This window comes from Halichoerus grypus, chromosome 1 (assembly GCF_964656455.1).
Source record: "Halichoerus grypus chromosome 1, mHalGry1.hap1.1, whole genome shotgun sequence".
NCBI classification, from domain to species: domain Eukaryota; kingdom Metazoa; phylum Chordata; class Mammalia; order Carnivora; family Phocidae; genus Halichoerus; species Halichoerus grypus.
Window position 1 is genome coordinate 113,850,520 of NC_135712.1, and position 20,208 is coordinate 113,870,727.

At 36.3% G+C, this 20,208-nt stretch overlaps 2 long non-coding RNA genes across 5 annotated transcripts in view; one reads left to right on the plus strand and one right to left on the minus strand.

The window, feature by feature from the left end:
- The window catches only part of LOC118548026 (uncharacterized), a 258,620-nt gene that overhangs the window by 54,961 nt on the left and 183,451 nt on the right, over nucleotides 1-20,208 (minus strand). The window lies entirely within an intron of this gene.
- The window catches only part of LOC118548024 (uncharacterized), a 109,650-nt gene continuing 94,039 nt past the window's right edge, over nucleotides 4,598-20,208 (plus strand). For all 3 annotated transcript variants that reach the window (XR_004923398.2, XR_013447061.1, XR_004923397.2), the window contains exon 1: nucleotides 4,598-4,680. This is a non-coding gene — a long non-coding RNA (uncharacterized LOC118548024). The remainder of the gene's footprint in view (nucleotides 4,681-20,208) is intronic.

The following is a 20,208-nucleotide window of genomic DNA, read 5'->3' on the forward strand; positions in this document are numbered from 1 at the left end:
AGTTCATGTCCCGTTTCCTCTGTGATCTTCTCCATCTTTTCCTTATATAACTTTACTTCATCAGCCATGAATAAAATCACGTGGAGGAGTATAAAATATTGAGTAGGTTGTGAAATAAAACACTTTGTTGTAAAGTAATGTGGAAAATAATAGAACATAGGATAAAAAATTATGTGAGTGCTCAATTACTAAGAGAATTGAATTACAGTTTAGGGTGAGTTTAGACTTTAAAGAACCATTAAAAGTACACTTTGATATAGTACATATCATTGTAATACAGTATTGTTGTAATGTATATCACCTATTTCACACTTCGGTGTGGCTTAGTTTTCAAAATGGATTATATATTCCATGTCAGAGATGACAATTTACATGTATTTTGCATTGACAGATTGATCTTCACATTCCAAATGTGCAGTACATGTTCAACAAACTATTCTTCAACAGAATAATAAATGAATAAGACTAACTGTAATATTTAGTAAATTAGCAGTATTCAGTGTAACATACATCATTCTCACAAATCTTAATTGTTAATGTTAAAAGAGTAATGAATTTTATTTATTCAAATTCATTGCGAACACAATTTCATTCATCTCAGACAACAATAATTAGTTCACTAATAAAATTATTAACAGGGTAGCATATATTCTTTGTTACTAAATACAAGTTATAAAAAGTATAAATAGATGCCATCCGAGCTTGTCTCTGTGAGACACTTAGAAACAAATGCACTTCTTACACACAGTTTGCTCTATATGAAGTTCTGAAGAGGAGACACCTTAATATTAGACATTATAAAAATTTGCTGATTGAATTTTTAAAAGATTAAGATCACTAATGGGGTGTGGCTAAGTTGGTTAACTGTCTGACTCTTGATTTCAGCTCAGGTCATAGTCTGAGGGTCATGAGATTGAGCCTGCCTCAGGCTCCACACTCAGAGGGGAGTCTGCTGGAGAGTCTCTCTCTCCTTCTTCTTCTCCCTCTGCCCCTCCCCCTGCTCATGCTGGCTTTTGCTCTCTCTCTCAAATAAATAAAAATCTTTTAAAAAAAAAGATTGAGTTCTATGAAATACATTACAATTTTAAAAACAAGTATTACCTATCCTTCCTTAGCCAGAGACACTGATAAATTGGAAGAGTTTTCACCAGATCACAAGATGTTTGAGTGTTCATTGGGACTGATGATGTGACACCGTGGCCAGTTGAACTTTGAGAAAACATACATAAGCATTTTATGTACATAGAAGATGGAAGATGGCCCTAGAGATTTTCTGATATCTCAACTTGGTCACATTTACCCTGCAAGGGTGTGGGGCAAGCCAGGCTCCCCTGGGTTGTTAGGGACATAGTCTTCATGTCCAGATCAGTTCATTTTTTAGAACTGTCAGTTTCTAGGGTCACTTATATGTGTCAGTCATTGTGTTTTATTTGGAAAAGTCAGTATGGGTCATCTGACCAAATCTGTCTAGAATCTTCAAAACGTTTAAAGTGGTCACTGTACAGGAACAATGTGCCCAGGCCAGACGGTCTTTCTATTGGGAGTGGTCTACACAGTCCCCTATAGGGGCAATCCCTTAAGACCGGTAGACATAAACTGTACATTTTATTTATATATAGTACTTGGTGGAGTAAAAATGTATTAAATGATAGCCGGATATACAGAACTCTCAGGAATATTTCCCCAAATTGTCAGCTGGGTATGGTTTTATATGATCACAGTATCCCCATTAGAATACCATGTTCAGTGAAATGTTAGGGAAACATACATTGCTGCTTCACATAACAAGGGTAATTGAATGTCTCCTAGTTTTGCCAAGGCCACCAGCACACTTGCAGTGTAAAAGTTTGTCATAGAGGGTGCATATGTGGATCTATTTATGTCTATGAAAAGGTCAACCATAATAGTAACAACATAATAACAACAACGATTTACTAAGCCCTTACTGGAAAACAGATGTCAAAGACAGGCTTAGAGACCAAAGTATTTAGAAAAGAAAATAAGTTCACTCACAGAAAAGTTTTATTGGAGTACAGGTTTTAGCAAAACTAGTTAAAATGTTTAAAAAATAGACTAGGCATTTATCAAATTTGTAGTGAGTGTTCACAGTAGAAAATTAGTAATTTTTTTTTTGAGTGAAGTCAGTAACTTTCTGACAAGATTATCATATGAGTAAAGATGAAGATTTGCAGCATCACTTTGCAAAGGTCAGGAAAAAATTATTTTTGTTAGGGTGTCAGTATCTTACAAGAAAGCTCAAGATTTGGTTTAATTTGAGGACTAGAGCTAGAAAGAATGATTCTTTTTGTTGTTGTTGTCATTGTTTACTTGCTTTGTTTTTATTTACCTAAGGGTGAAAAGTAGTTTTTTTTTTTTCTCTTTCCCTGATATAGAATAAGACATGAACCCTTATTCTTTAAATGAAACAGGGCAAAGTATCAGCTTATTTCTTCACACACATTATGCTGGGCACCTTATTTCACTTCCTTCTTATAAAAGCCTATGATGTTCGTAGGGTACTATTTGCTCATCAAATTTAAAATTACACTGGAGGTGAAATTTAATTTCAATCAGTAATACATTAGGCTTAGTAAATAATTTAGTGAGCCTCCTTGAGAATGATCTAAAATGCCAGCACCCACTTGTACCATATGTATGGTCAATATTATTTTCTGTTAGAGACTCATGATGAGATTACAGAGACATTAGAAATTAATTAAGCATATAGAACCAAACTTTTCACTCCCTAGTCCATTATATGCAGCCTATTACTCCTCCAGGAGCTTCTTAAACTTCACTTTAACAAGCTGAAAAGACATTATGAAGATGAATGTATCAACACTTCTAATACATATTTGCATATGATTAACAATGCAAAAAATAAAACACTCTCAGAACTCTACTTGGTGGGATGTAGCCTTTTCCTTCTTCTGAGATATATCTTCCACACCTATTTATTGGCGAATGATAATAACTTTGTACATTAAATTAGCTTCAATATTGAAAAATTAGTTTAAAAAGCAGTCTGGATGAAAATAGAAAATGGTGTGCATTAAGTCAATTTTACATTTTTTAAAGAGGCAATTTGGTTTTCTCTCAAATATATTCATAGTGAATTAACTAATAGCATTTTCAAGTAAGACATCTTTCTGAACTTAACCAATATATAGATACAATTCATAGGTAACTGCCATTTATTTGTTCATCAATAATTAAAGTGCTAACAGTCTTAAAAATAGTTTGTAAGTTTAAAAAGGTCTAGTGGAATCAGGACTACATTTGATTGTAAAATAAAAAATTAACTCTAGTTTTGCTCAGGTTTGATGACCACATTTTTCCTTTCCATTCCATGAAGTAACGGATCACAAAGACAGGGCAGGAATCTGATCCTGGATATCAGTACTGGAGTGAAGAGCACAGAAAGGGAGCTGGACAATCAGGTGACATTTGCGTTGCTTTCTGGGGTGTCTCAAATTCATCCCTCTCCCCCATCCTCAAAACCTCTACTAGGGTTCAAAAGTGCCGTGTGTCACCTGAAATAGTATAATAATCTCTTCTCTCCCTAACTGGCCTGCCTGTAGTTTCTCTCCACTGCTCTTTTCCACATTAATGTCAGTTTGTTTCTAAAAAGAGATAAAATCAAATTTCACTTCCCTCTCTAAAAACTGCACATGGCTCGAATAAGTGCCTAATTTCAAATGCCTCATCTGTGTTTCTACATTAAAATTCCACCACCAGTATCTCCCTCCACTCCTTGCCTCCACAGCCCTCCACCCCTGGCTTAGTCCACACATGCTCTGGTATATTTCCTATTCTTACCACCTTGTCCTCTATTCTCCAGTGGGCGCCAGGATTCCATAGCTCTCAGCATTCTCTTTCCTTTGCTTAGGATGTGACTAAACTTGTCTCTCCTCCACATCATTACATTTTAATGGCTTTAAGATGCAGAAACAATCCCTTGTTTTTGAAGATTCCTTAACTCTAATCATTTATTTTCCTGGGTCTGTTTCTTCTCTTTGTATCTCCCTCTAACCCTCTTTCCCTGTCTCTCCTTTCCTCTCAGTAGTGAATAGATGAAACTTCTATCTTCCTATAATACTTAAGCAAATCACATTATATGCTAGTGAAAGGATGAAGCAATATATTCCCCAAGGTCCTTTGCCTGTTCGAGAGTTAAGGACTACCCAACCAAAGTAATAAACATTGATAAGAAAGTCACAAAGGCAGAGTGATAAAGCATCGATGACAAGATCTGTCTGTTGTCACTTCTATTTCATCCAGGAAACCAATCTTTTCATACAAAGACAGGATTTACTCCCATGTCTACAGTGGGAGCAGTTCAACCATAATAAAGAGTTGGCTAAACTGCTCTGAGTGGGAAATGTAAGGCCCAAATTATACGCAAATATGCATTATGTATTTCCTGCTCTTGCATCTGTAGATCAGCTATGGTTTGGCTCCTCTAAACTGGACTTGGTTTTCTCTCAGTCTGCTCCATTGTATCATCTTTAAGCCAACAGCTAACCAAGTTTTTTTCTCCTGAAGGAAGACAAGAAGGCAAGAGGGCACGTCTAATTGCCAAGTCTATTTCTAGTCCCTGTCTGTGCCCGATGTGCTAATATCCCATTCGATCCTGACCAGAGTCAAGGAGCTGGGAAACATAGTTCTGCCATGGAAATGGTGAGTATTTGCTAAACAATAGAAATATCACTAATTTCATGTTCCTATAGTCAAGCAGCCTTTATTTGGGGAACACTCAGATTGTAAGTGACTTGCACACATTTCATTTCCACCAGGAATCCACACCCTGAGAGCTTCTCCTTGGTTCTGACTTTAGAGGTATTCAATTGCCAGGTCTCATTCCAATGACTGCTCTCCTGCACTCTCTCCTTACTTATTTTAGGGTCAAAGTGAATCATACTTTGGCTGTAAAGGTTTATTAGTCTTGTGTTTTGCAAGTATGTAATTATAAAGACTGCTATGTATATTAGTACTACTTGTGACATTATTTTTATGGGAAAATGTAGTATTGTTTCCAAACAACTAATTTGCAAATAATTTTGTAACACAACCTCTTTCACATGTGAGAATATACATTAGATATGATATATAATTTATTTAAATAAATATTATCTAGGGCTAATTTGTTATCTAGTATTATAATTCAAATAAACTGTAAAATACTGGAGAAGTAGATCAGCATAAGTAGCAAGGTTTTTTGGTTAAAGGCAAGGTAATTTGATCTGTTAACTTAAGATTTTCTTCTTATTGTAAAATTAATTTATTATCTACTTATGGAGAATTTTATCTTTTAATGACCAAAAACAGTTGTCAAAAGAATCAATCTATAATATCATACTAATACCATATGACAAACTTTGACATTAATTTGTCTTCTGATTCTAAAATTCTTCCCCTTTTAATAAGATACACATGGCAATCTAATCTATCTAGTGCCTTTTTAGAACTCCTTTTAATAATGGCCCAGAAAATTAAATAAAATTTATATATTTAATGGTGTTATTATTATAGTCTCATTTTTATAAGTAGGCTTAGTGTCCTTTAAATAATGATACATGATATGCAGGCAAGAGAACCTTCTTGAGCCTTTACTAATTTTGTTTAGATGTTATATATATCTCATTGTAGCTAAAGAGCCAGGAATTAATCAACACATCATAGAGTTAAAGAATTAAATATCCCAAATGAGAGGAATATATTTCCCAGATCCGAGATCAAGTAAGTTACCATGGAAAATTATTAACAAAGGCCTCATTCAAGAGGATTTCAGACACTAAACTATGCTTAGCAGGATTAGTAGCATAATGTGGTACAAGGACACTGAATAAAATTTTGTGATTAATGTTTTCTTGTGGCTGCAGGTAGGCTCTTGTTTCTTGTAGTGAGAAATGTGCCCCATTCAAATGTGAATTTCAGTGAGGCACTGAGGTTTTGAAGGAAAACCTGACAAGTAGAATTAGAACACAAGGGAAGAATGAATCCTGAATTTGCCTGTAATGTTTATGATCTTTCAGATGGTTAACTATAAAATGATGAGGCCAGACAGCATAGCTTCTGCTTTAAATCTGATTTTTCAACTAAAATATAGTACCTTAAATTTAGTTGTTCTTACTCTAAATGGTTAAACTTACTGTTATTCAAGATTTAAAATTTAACCGAAAGATTCTTTAACCTTACAAAGAAATATAAAGTTATCCTAAGTTAAAATTGATTAATGGGCATAGAAATAATGACAAACATTTCCAAAATTCTTTTTAATGTTGACATGAATAAAATTATTTTAGGATTTCATTTTGATCTGTGCCTCAATAATGATTTCCCCATTAAGAGACCCTAGGAATAAATGCATTAATAAATTTCAACCACACTGAAATGATTCAGGAGACAGATTTACTTTTGCTTAAAAAAGTGTACTCTTTGACATTTTTCATTGGAGGTAATGAATTTCTGAAAGGAAAGAACATTTTTTTAATTCCTAAATACCTGACTAGTATTATTATTTTTTATATAAGCCATTTTCATTCATCATGAATTATTCATGCTCCTATCTTAATTTTAATTACCAACCCAACAAAGTTAAAAATCACACTGTACCTAAAAATATAAACACTATCACACTGAAGTTGAGAATGCATTATTCTTTATACATAATTGCTATCATGCTGAGGTTGGGTTGCCACCTTTTCCTGTGAAACCACAAAGAGGTTCTGTATGTATGCCTTCAACATATGCACATGTTAGTTTCTCTTACCCTTGTTAAAAATGGACCCTTTTGCCAATCTTCTTTTTCCTAATACTTTTTATCCTAGAAGGTTTATTAGTTTTACTTTATAGAACCATTCAGCACATATTGCCACTAAATAGAGGCCTTCTCACCAGATAATTGACTCAGTAATTCATAGGAAAGACAAAAACCAGGGCTCCAAGAATCCTAAATTAGAGGTCCTTCCAAGAGTCATAATAGTTCTAAAGGTCTGGCATAGTTTGTTAGGAACAAAGTAAATCTGTAAGATTGTGGGGGAAAGGGGTACTACTCCCTTGGCATTACCCTGAGTAAGGGTAAAGCCTATTCGAGATGGATACCAGTTTTACTTATTCCATTTATATACCCATTGGACAAATGGCGTAGATTAAATGGTATAGATCATCTTTCCACGAAACAGGGAAAACCTGACAACATACTGCATTCCAAACATTGTGTATCTAACTCTCCCAAACACAACCAAATAAATACTGTTGAAATAGTAGTTATCCACTTCTTGGTAATAAAAAATATATTTTAAACCTTATGTTTCTAATTAAAATGCACTTATACTATTAACAATTAAGTAAATGCCCTCTTTTTTGATAGTTTCAAAAAGTGTATAAATTGACTGTTAGTTTTAGCTGTATAAGTAATTATCAGAACTTGAAGTACAAAATATTTAAACTAAGTTAGAGTAATCATTTCAGCATTGTTTTAACAGACAGTGTTTGAAAAAAAAATTATGTCAAGGACATATTATTGAGAAGTTTTTACAAAGATTCAGGCTGACAGGTAAAATGAATGAACTATATTACTAAGTCAGAAGAGCAAATTTTAGAAGAGGATTTTTAGCATGATATTATTTTTATTAAAATATGTACATCAGGGTGCCTGGGTGGCTCAGTTGGTTAAGCGACTGCCTTCGGCTCAGGTCATGATCCTGGAGTCCCTGGATCGAGTCCCGCATCGGGCTCCCTGCTCGGCAGGGAGTCTGCTTCTCCCTCTGACCCTCCCCCCTCTCATGTACTCGCTCTCTCTCATTCTCTCTCTCTCAAATAAATAAATAAAATCTTAAAAAAATATATATATATGTACATCAACTCATTTAATCTTCATAACAACCATATGGAGTAGGTGCTATTATTCTAATAGTATTTATCTTGTGTTTGCAGATGTGGTAAATGAAATACAAATAAGTTAAAAAATAAAACAAAACAAAACTGTCTGAGGAACTGGGATTTCAACCGAGGCAATCTGGTACCAGAGTATAATATTCCTAATCAAACCACTCACTATTTTAGAAGAAGAGTAATTTCACCGAGTTAATGAAAAGAAAAAAATAATATATATACATATATACACGTTTATCAAAATGCAAAATATTTCAATATTCAATTTATAAAAACTCACTTCAAAAATTTCTCAATCTGATTTATGCCAAAATGTAGTTCTGTGGCTTTACACTGACTTCAAATCAAAATCCTCAAACTACTCCAGTTATATTTTTCTGGAATGTTTCTGATTAAATGCTATCCCTTCAAATAATAAACTCTTCTTCTTAAAACACAAAAAGATGACAAATGACAATTCAAATCTACCTACTAATTATGAAAACAACAAACATCTTTTTTAGTCATTTTTAATATAAAGCTTACATTCTTGGACAACAGGTACTGGGTTGGTCAAGACAACAGGACAGTAATATTAAAAATACTGTTTTTTTTTTTTAATTTACCAATTTAATTTACCAGTAACCTCTGTAATCAGACCCCTGCTTCATTCTAAAGAATCTGAAATCTTTCACATACTTTATAAATTGCTTCTTTTGTCAATTCTTACATTCTTTTTGGCATTCAGATGTCAACCACCCAAATGTGCATAGGTATCTACTCATTATTCTTAAATTTCATTCCAAGTAGAAACATTGCCAGTAAGATCATCAGCTGAATTAAGAGAAACATAGAACTATTTAAATGGTGAGTTTACCTAAGTTTCCTAGTATAATCGTTATCACTACATATTAGGAATACTCAGTGCATTTTTACCTTATGTTGTTGACTGAAACTGACCACCACCCCCATGCTCCAATTTTACCACAAGTCTTTTAAACTCTCCTAAATACTGAAATTGTAAAGGAAAATTCCTACGCAACATAATCCAACAATGTTCTTACTAGTTTGTAAAAAGCAATAAAAAGCCTTTGAACCAAACTCCTTTGTGTGTGTGTGTGTGCGCGCGCACAAGACCATTCCAAGGAATGCCATACTTCTTGTTTGTATTAGGGTTCCTTGGCATCATGACTTTGCAAGAAACTCATTCCATCTCAAAATACACCTGCTATAAACCATGACTTTGCTGGTTAGTTGCAACATGTCCAGAGGTGAGCTGGAGCTTGCTAAATTGAGGCTTGGAGAGCTGAATTTTAAATACTCAAGAATTTTACAAGCCGATTTTTAAATCATTGGTAGTTTACACAGGCTACAGGTCACATCATGAAACTCTACAGAGCCCACAAATCAGGGTTTTTCCCCACTGTAGAAAGCTGGTTTACTAAAGTGCCACTGGGTTTACCAGATGTGATCCCTTCTGAGTAGTGCTATTTATTTCAATAATTCCTTATCAAAACTAAGTAATTTGTGGATCATATACAGATTGTCACCCTCATGCAAAAGGTTGAGTAAAATTATGAAGGATGACTTCCTGCAGATTACCAGGGAAGAAAATGAATTTTCACAGCTTTTCTAGGTTTCCCAATTGCCACCAGGTCACTTCTTGCAAAGAAATTGGAGAAAGTTCTGCTGATTTAAAAATGATATATCGGGCACCTGGGTGGCTCAGATGGTTAAGCATCTGCCTTCGGCTCAGGTCATGATCTCAGGGTCCTGGGATCGAGTCCCGCATCGGGTTCCCTGCTCAGTGCAGACCTGCTTCTCCCTCTCCCTCTGCCACTCCCTCTGCTTGTGCTCTTCTGTCTATCTCTCTGTCAAATAAATAAATAAAATCTTTAAAAAAAATAAAAATAAAAATGATGTATCAATTTGTCTTAAATGTTTCCCTTCTGTTTTAGCTAAGGTCTTTTTAGTCTATGAGCATATTCAACATATTGCCTTGTCTGTTCTTCCCTCATTTATGTCCCAACGGTTACTTTTTTATTAGGCACTGTGGAGTCAGAACAAGGTACTTTGCTACTCAGTTAAACTTAACTGAGGGCACAAGGGCTCTTACACAAGATCTAGGGAACAGATGGGCCAGTAAAGCAGGACCATGGTGACCAGCCATAAAAGAGCTCCTCCCAGGGTGTCTTAACAACAGCCGAAGCATTAGAGGCATTTCCTCCAGAGCCATCTGGCTTTGATTTTTTTTAGCTATTTTTTCTGTCGACAGACAGAGCCACAAAGTTAAGGAAGCAATAATTCTTCTCTAGTTACTGTAACTGCTGATGTAAAACCACCAATCTTTCTAAAGCCACTCACAGAGTACAGGGACCCATCTCACAGAGGAGTGTTCTGTGGGTTAAAAGACTAAGTTATCTAAGTGAAGAGTGGTATAATAGACACAGTGGTTTAAAGTCAGTGTACATGGTCTTCAACACTTCTTATAACTATAGGTTGAAATGGCATTCATTTGTTTTATTCCAACTGTAACCGAAGACCTAGGTATTTCCTTCCACTATACCCCACCCCTAAAAAAAAACTAAACTAAACAAAACTTTTCTAAAAATGAAGCAAGGTAATGGTGCCTTTAGAACAGCACTCCTCTTCTTACATCTTCCTAGGATTTATTCTGGCAACAACTGAAGTTGTTTTAGAGGTACCTAAGTACTGCATTGATTTGTATTTACTAAAGCTTTAGGAAGTTCTGATTAGATCTATCACTGCAGTTAAATAAAAAGTCTCACATACATTGTTGAAGGAGAAGCTTCCCATCAGGAGTGGGGAGATGGCTGGCAAGGTCCAATTAGAAAAACAGAGGATGAGGATGTCAACTAATAGAGTGGGAAGAAGAGGTGAATGAAAATATATGGGATTGTTTGCAAGTTTTTCATGAATAACTGGGTTCAAATCATAGGTTACGTCTGATTATAAAGACAGAAGATTGATGGTCCAACATCAACCCTGGTGCCAGACAAAAACAAACAGAGATGCCAGCCACAGTGGTCTCTCCTAACACAGAGTTTCAGAAAAAAGAATGGATTCTAAAAATAGTAAATTAAAAGGCTGAGAGTGAATTATAAGACTCTCTACAAGGCACTGAAGAAATAAAGCCATAAACAGAAAAGTGAACCATATTTCAGAAGCTTCAGGAACATGGTCAATTATTCCAGACTGTCTGGAATGGGTCCACTGGGTCTAGGTGTGTCCACTGAAGTCAGAAACTGGACAGTGCTTGGATAACAGAGGTCCACCTCTATTTTATGCTTCCTTCCTGGCACAAGGGTTAGCTTTCCAGTTTAATGGAGTAATAGAGGAACAGAGTTCATGCTTATGGCAAGCTTTCAGTTATCTTAGATTTTTGTAGGCCCTTGGCTCTTCTTTTTGGTTTAAAATAGCAGCCCAATTGTACTATGCCTTGTGCTTATTCTGACACAAAGTAAGGGCTTTAAATGTTCCTGATTGGGCCATGTGTCAAGTGGTCAATAGGAAGCATTTATGGATTCAGTATAGTTTAAATTTCTCCTTGATTTGAAACTTAAAGCATTGAAATGAGATCATCTACAGCACCCCGAGTGGGAGTAGTTCTGCTGAAGACCCAAATGATAATTAGCATGTTAAATCACTTTGGTCTTTTATTAATAGACTTTGTTTTTTAGAGAAGTTTTAGGTTCACAGCAAAAGTGAGAAGAAAGTATAGAGAGCTTCCATATACCCCCTGTCCCCATACCGACACAACCTCCTCCATTATCAACATCCGTTACCACAGTGGTACACTTGTTACAATTTATGAACCTACAATGACACATCATTATCACCCCAAGTCCATAGTTTCCATTATGGTTCACTCTTGGTGTTGTACTCTATGGGTATTAAGAAATGTATGACACAAATCTATAGTATCATGCAGAATAGTTTCACTGCCCTTAAAATCCTCTGTGCTCCAACAAGAGAGTCAACAAAACCAAAAGACAACCAACAGAATGGGAGAAGATATTTACAAATGACATATCAGATAAAGAGCTAGTATCCAAAATCTATAAAGAACTTCTTAAATTCAACACCCAAAGAACAAATGATCCAATCAAGAAATGGGCAGAAGATATGAACAGACATTTTTCCAAAGAAGACATCCAAATGGCCAACAGACACATGAAAGAGTGCTCAACATCACTCGGCATCAGGGAAATCCAAATCAAAACCTCAATGAGATACCACCTCACGCCAGTCAGAATGGCTAAAATTAACAAGTCAGGAAACGACAGATGTTGGCGGGGATGCGGAGAAAGGGGAGCCCTCCTACACTGTTGGTGGGAATGCAAGCTGGTGCAGCCACTCTGGAAAACAGTATGGAGGTTCCTCAAAAAGTTGAAAATTGAGCTACCCTATGACCCAGCAATTGCACTACTGGGTATTTACCCCAAAGATACAAATGTAGTGATCCGAAGGGGTACATGCACCCCAATGTTTATAGCAGCAATGTCCACAATAGCCAAACTGTGGAAAGAGCCAAGATGTCCATTGACAGATGAATGGATAAAGAAGATGTGGTACATATATACAATGGAATATTATGCAGCCATCAAAAGGAATGAAATCTTGCCATTTGCAATGACGTGGATGGAACTGGAGGGTATTATGCTGAGCAAAATAAGTCAATCAGAGAAAGACGTATATCATATGACCTCACTGATATGAGGAATTCTTAATCTCAGGAAACAAGCTGAGTGTTGCTGGAGTGGTGGGGTGGGGTGGGAGGGATGGGGTGGCTGGGTGATAGACACTGGGGAGAGTATGTGCTATGGTAAGCGCTGTGAATTTTGTAAGACTGTTGAGTCACAGACCTGTACCTCTGAAACAAATAATACATTGTATGTTTAAAAAAAAAAAAAAAAGAAGGAGAGGAAGAAGATAGCAGGAAGGGAAAAATGAAGGGGGGGAAATCGGAGGGGGAGACGAACCATGAGATACTATGGACTCTGAGAAACAAACTGAGGGTTCTAGAGGGGAGGGGGTGGGGGATGGGTTAGCCTGGTGATGGGTATTGAGGAGGGCACGTTCTGCATGGAGCACTGGGTGTTATGCACAAACAATGAATCATGGAACACTACATCAAAAACTAATGATGTACTGTATGGTGATTAACATAATAAAAAAAAACAAAAACAAAAGCAAAAACAAACTAAAAAAAAATCCTCTGTGCTCTACCTATTCATCCCTCTCTTGTCCTAATTCCTGGAAATCACAGATCCTTTTACTGTCTCCATAAATTTTGACTTTACAGGAATGTCATATAGTTGAAATTATATAGTATATAACCCTTGCAGATTGGCTTCTTTTACTTAGTAATATGCATTTAAGTTTCCTTCATGTCTTTTCATGGCTTGATAGCTCATTTCTCTTTACTGCTGAGTAATAGTCCATCATCTGGATGTATCATAGTTTATGCATTCCCTTGCAGGGATATCTTGGTTGCTTCCAAGTTCTAGCAATTATGAATAGAGCTGCTATTTTTGTGTGGACATAAGTTCTAAATTCATTTGGGTAAATATCAAAGAAGCCATTCTTTCTATTACTGCTGTCATTCATTTCATTTATACATTTGTGTGTGGGGGGGTGTGTACACATACACAAATGTTTTTGGTTATAAATAATATATATGTAACATATATATTATACATATAATTAAATACATCATTGCCATTATTATTTCCAACAAAGGATTATTTACTAAGTCAATTAAGAGCAAGAAAAATAAAAATTTTCATTTCTTCTTCACTTGTTCCTTCTCTAATGGCCTTCCTTTCTTTATGTAGATCCCAGTTTCCAACTTACATTATTTTTATTCCTTCTAAAGAACTTCTTTTAACACTTCTTACAAGGCACTGTCTATGGGCAACAAATTCCCTCAGCTTTTGTTTGAGAAAGTATTTTTCTTTCACTTGAAGGATAATTCTGCAGCATACAAGATTCTCAACACTTTAAACATTTCACTCCATATTCTTTTTGTTTTCAAGGCTGCTGAGGAGAATTGAGATGTAATTCTTATCTTTGCTCCTCTATAGATAAGGTGCTTTATTCCTCCTGGATTTTTCAGTTTTCTGATATTTTGTTTGTTTGTTTTTAAGATCCATTTATTTATTTGAGAGAGAGAGCACATGAACAGGGGGAGGGGCGAAGAGAGAGGGAGAGAGAGAGATTCTTAAGCAGACTCCGTGCTGAGCACAAGCCAGACTTGAGACCAGATCTCATGACCCTGAGATCATGACCTGAGTCAAAACCAAGAGTCGGATGCTTAACCAACTGAGCCGCCCAGGTACTCCATTTTATTTTATTTTTTTATCTTTGATTTTCTAAAGTTTGAATATGATTTTCCTAGTGTGGTTTTTTGTTTGGTTGGTTGGGTTTTTGTTTGTTTGTTTTTGCATTTATCCTGCTTGGTGTTTTCTGAGCTTCCTGGACCTGTGGGCTGCTGTCTGACATTAATTTGGGGGAAAGTCTCCATCATTATTGCTTCAAATATTGTTTCTGTGTCTTTCACTTTTTCCTTTCTTTCTGATATTCCCCTTATATGTATGTTACACCTTTTGCAATTGCCCCCCAGTTCTTGGATATTCTGGCTTTTTTTTTTTTTACTTTGCTTTCCAGTTTTGTAAGTTTCTATTGTCATATCATCAAGCTCAGTGATTGTGCCCTCAGCTAAGCTCAATCTACTGCTGAGCCCATCAAAAGCATTCTTTATTTCTGTAACACTGCTGATCTTCTAGCATTCCTTTTTAATTCTTTTTTAGAATTTCCATCTCTCTGCTTATATTATCTATCTGTTCTTGCATGTTGTCCACTCTTTCCATTAAGGCCCTTAGCATAGTAATGATAGTTCCGTTTTGTTTGTTTTATTTAATTCCTGGTCTGATTGTTCCAACATTCCTGCCATATCTGATTCCAGTCCTCCTTGTTTAGTCCCATCAAACTGTTTTTGCTTTTGTTTTTTGTCTTCTCAGTCTACACTATAATTTTTTGTTGGAAGGTAGACATGTTGTACAGGGTAAAAGTAACTGCAGTAAATAGACTTTTAGTAATGCAGTGGTAAGGTGTCAGGGAGGGAAAGCATTCTGTAATCCTAGTTCGGTCTCAGTTTTTTGGTGAGCCTATACTCCTGGACCAAAAGTTCACCAGTACTTCTCAGGCCCCCCCAACCCCAAGGTGGGACAGGAAGGGGAGAGACAGCTGGAATTAGGTGTTTCCCTTCCCCTAGGCAGATTAGGTGGTGATAAAACCCCAGCAACAGGTTAGGTCTAGTAAAATGGTTTCCCCTTTTGGGCAGGCCTTCTTAAAAAGAACAGGATGCTCTAGTGTATTTTAAAATGTTTCCTTTTTCCCTCTCTCTGCTGGAAGCATGAGGGGATTTTTCTCTGATCTTCGCTCTGAGGACCTGGCCAATCCCTGAGAGTTAAAACTCACAAAAGCATGAGGATTCCCCCTTGACTGCATCCTACTGGAGTTTTTACCTCTCAGACTTGTTCACACTGAGCATTCAGCAATTTGGCAATTACCACGTCAGCTTTTCCTGTCCAGGCACCAGTTGCTACTGAAGTTTCGGCTCATGGGTTGCTGCTCTGGTAAATTGTGCTTCTCTGTCTGTACCCATCTGCCGCTCCAATGTTTAGGACTAGGACTGTGGCTTACCCTGTGACCTCATTTCGCTGATGGGTCTAAGAAGAGTTGTTGATTTTTCAGTTTGTACAGCTTTTTACTTATTGTTAGATTGGGGTAGCAACTTCTAGGCTCCTTACGTGCTGGACTGGAAACCAGAAGCTAACCACTCTGTTTTGAAATGTTGAAGATTTTAGCTGAAACAAAGACAGTAAAATCTACCAATAAAATGAGCTAAGACTATGAGATCAAGCAGAGGTAGCACATTAAAAATTCTGAGTTGCTAAAGCTGATATTCTATTACTAATTTTCTCTGAGAAAATGACAGAGTGCAGGATTAAAGAACATCAAACAAGGAACCACTGCTTAACTGAATTAAAAAGGAGGTAACGTTGGTTTAAAGGTATTCTGAAACTATCTTTAGTTTCACACACACACAAAAATAAAACTACTTGTCAATACATGCATAGTTTTCTAAAGAAACTAATTTGTTTTAATTTTTAGCATCACTCTCCATGGCTGCACATGAAATGTGAAAGAACACAGGTGCTATCTATTAATTTAATAGCAAAATACAGGCAAGACATACCTCAAAGGTACGGTAGGTTTGGTTCCAGACCACTGCAGTAAAGCAAATATCACAATAAAGTGAATCAAATGAATTTTTTGGTTTCCAAGTGCATATAAATGTTATGTTTACACTAAACTGTAATCTATTAAATACACAATAGCATCATGTATAAAAATAATGTACATGCCTTAATTTAAAAATACTTTATTGACAAAAAATGCTAATCATCATCTGAGTTTTCAAAGAGTTGTAATATTTTTGCTTGTTGAGGGTCTCGTTGGGTTGGCTGATCATTGTGCTGGCTGTTGAGGGCTGGGGTGGCTATGGCACTTTCTTAAAATAAGACAACAGCGAAGCTTACCACATCAATTGACTCTTCCTCTCGTGAATGACTTCTCTATAGAATGCGATGCTCTTTGATAGCATTTTACCTACAGTAGCATTTCTTTCAAAATTGGAGACAATCTTCTCAAACCTTGCCACTGCTTTATCAACTAAATTTATATAAAATTTTAAATCCTTTGTTGTCATTTTAACAATTTTCACAGCATCTTCACCAGGAGTAGATCCCATCTCAAGAAATAATTTTCTTTGCTCATTCATAAGAAGGAACTTCTCCCCGCTTAATGTTTTATCGTAAGATGGCAACAACTCTGTCCCATCTTCAGGCTCCACTTCTAATTGTAGTTCTCTTGCTATTTCCAGTGAAGCCTTGAACCCCTCAAAGTCCTCCATGAGGGTTGAAACCAACCTTTTCCAAACTCCTGCTCATGTTACTATTTTTACCTCTTCCCATGAGTCACAAATGTCCTTAATGGAATCTAGAATGGTGAATCCTTTCCAGACAGTTTTCAATTTCCTTTGTCCAGATCCCCAAGTGGAATCACTATCTATGACAACTATGAAACGTATTTCTTAAATAATAAGACTTAAACTGAAGATTACTCCTTGACACAAGGGCTGAAGAATGGATGTTGTGTTAGCAGGTATAAAAACACCATTAATCTCATTGTACATCTTCAGCAGAGTTCTTGGGTGACTAGGTGCATTGTCCATGACCAGTAACACTTTGAAATGAATCTTTTTTTCTGAGCAGTAAATCTCAGTAGTGGCTTAAAATATTGAGTAAACCATTATGTAAACAAATATGCTGTCATCCAGGCTTTGTTGTTCCATTCTAGAGCACAGGCAAGAGTAGATTTGGCATAATTCTTAAGGGCCCTAGAATTTTCTGAATGGTCAATGACCACTGGCTTCAACTTAAAGTCACCAACTTCCTTAGCCCCTAACAAGAGAGTCAGTCCTCTGACTGCTGTCCTTTGCCAGCCAGGCAATGACTTCTCCTCTCTAGCTATGAAAGTCCTAGATAGCCGCATCTTCCACGAGAAGGCTGTTTCTTGTACATTGAAAATATATTGCTTAGTGTAGCTACCTTTATTAATCGCCTTAGCTAGATCTTCTGGATAACTTGCTGCATCTTCTAAATCAGCGCTTACGGCTTCACATTGCACTTTTTATTATGGGGATGGCTGCTTTCCTTAACCTCATGAACTAACATCTGCTAGCTTCATACTTTTCTTCTGCTGCTTCCTCACCTCTCTCAGCCTTCACAGAATTGAAGAGAGTTAGGACCGTTTTCTGGAGTAGGCTTTGGTGTAAGGGATTGTTGTGCCTGGTTTGTACATCTGTCCAGGTCACAAAAACTTTCTCCATTTCAGCAATAAGGCTGTTTTGTTTTGTTTTTTTGTTTTGTTTTTATCCTTCGTGTGTTCACTGGAATAGCACTTTTAATTTCTTTCAAGAATTTTTCCTTTGTATTCACAACTTAGCTGTTTGGCATAAAAGGCCTAGCTTTCAGCCTATCTCAGCTTTAAACATGCCTTCCTCACTAAGATTAATCATTTCTAGCTTCTGATTTAAAATGAGAAATGTGCAACTCTTCCTTTCACATGAACATTTAGAGGCCATTGTAGGATTATTAATTAATTGGCCTAAATGGAATATTGTTGTGTCTCAGGGAATAGGGAGGCCCAAGGAGAGGGTGAGAGGTGGGGGGAAGGCCAGTTGGTGGAGCAGTCAGAACACACACAACATTTATGGATTAAGTCCACCATCTTACATGGGCACAGTTAGTGATACCCCCAAACAGTTACAATAGTAACATCAAAGATCACTGATCACAGATCATCATAACAAATATAATAGTAATGAAAAAAACTGAAATACTGTGAGAATTACCAAAATGTACACAAAGTGAGCAAATGTCATTGGAAAAATGCGTCAATAGACTTTTTTGATGCGGGATACCACAAGTTGTTTTTCAATTTATAAAAATGCAATATCTGCAAAGTATAAAAAACCAAAATGCAATAAAACAAGTTGTGCTTATAATAAAAAGGAACCAACATATGACCTTACATAGATATTTTTAAGTGATTTAGAGACTTACTTCCCTGTAAGGATTTGTAAAAATATTTCAATCTTGTTCTTTTATCTAGAAAAAATAAACATATACAGAATAAGAACCACCAAAAGAAAGTAAAATCATTTTTCAACAGAAGTAAAAAACGTCTTAACAGTGCCACTAAGAAATCTGAAGGACTAAATTTGAATGGACATACATAAGATGCTAAGGAGCATGTCATACAGCTGCATTTGCATAGTCAGCCCCTATTACTTAGCTTGTATGTGTTATTAGGTGAGGAGTACTAGGTAAGCCACTGTTTGCCCCTGCACTGATCCTGTACCATAGGCTATGAGGTAAGGCTACTAGGGGTGGCGAAAAAAGACACATTCAGAGCAGTGCTCAGTTATACACTAGCAGACATCAAATGGAGTGCAAATTACTTCTCAAGAACGCAGCATTCTTTTAGTTATATAGAGAACATCTCCTTCCCCAGAACATCCAGGTGTTGGTATGCCAGGTGGAATGCATGACATTTTTAAGTCTTGTGGGATTTAGCAGAGTAGCACAGGATGTGGGACTGCATGAGGAATAGTGCAGTGCTACCATGTTTGCAGGAACCAGTTGTCATTTTTTAGGAAAATTAAGAAATACTGGGGAGAAGTAAGCCATACAATTACTGATGTAAAACACCTGGAGAGAACCTAGTCTACAGCAAGACTTAATACCTGGGACTTCACTGATAGTCCCTACAGACATTCTTACAACCTAAGGAAGAAACAAACTCCAAGTTTTGAGTATAGAAGGGGAAGTGTTCTCTCCCAGCTCATTCTCCAGGACACTTCCCTACACCATTTACCATAGCATAGATCACACTGGAAGAATGAACCCATGCAAGATTAGTACTTAACAGAGAGTAACCAACAAAGGAGCTCTGTAAGGATATGAGAAGGGAAAAGGGAAGAATATCAATAATATAAACAAACAACAAGAAAAATGCACAAAAGAAGAATTATATCATGAAGCAGATAAAAAAGAGCAAATATTTCACATTAAAATCCAAAACAAAAGAAAGTATGACCTCTCTGAAACAAAAGTGAAAGATGAGTAGCAACGGCTCAAAGGAAAGAAGATGGGAAACAAAAACTAAAAACAAAATTCAGAAAAGAAATGGAAATGGAAACAGATGAAAATGGATCCAAATGGAAAAAGAAAATCATTGTGAATTTTTGAATAATATTAAAGGCATTAAAATACACCAATAGCTGTTGAGAAAATTTAGGGGTGCCTGTGTAGCTCAGTTGGTTGAGCATCGGATTCTTGGTTTGGGCTCAGGTCATGATCTTAGGGTTGTGAGTTCAAACCCTGTGTTGGGCTCTGTGGTGGGTGTACAGCCTACTTTAAAATACATATATACATAGCAGTTGGATATGTACATATATATGTGTGTGTGTGTGTGTCCTGGTTGGTATCCATTATAAAATAAATATAAAATAAACAAGCCACTTAGCTGGCATTGCATACTAGGCAATCTACAAATTTATATTGCAATCAATTACAAATGATAGGTTAAAGGACAATATTTAAAAGAGTAATGAACTCACTGATACTAAAAGAAAGTCTTCAGAACCTGGACTTAAAGAGGAACCTATGAGTAGAGCTA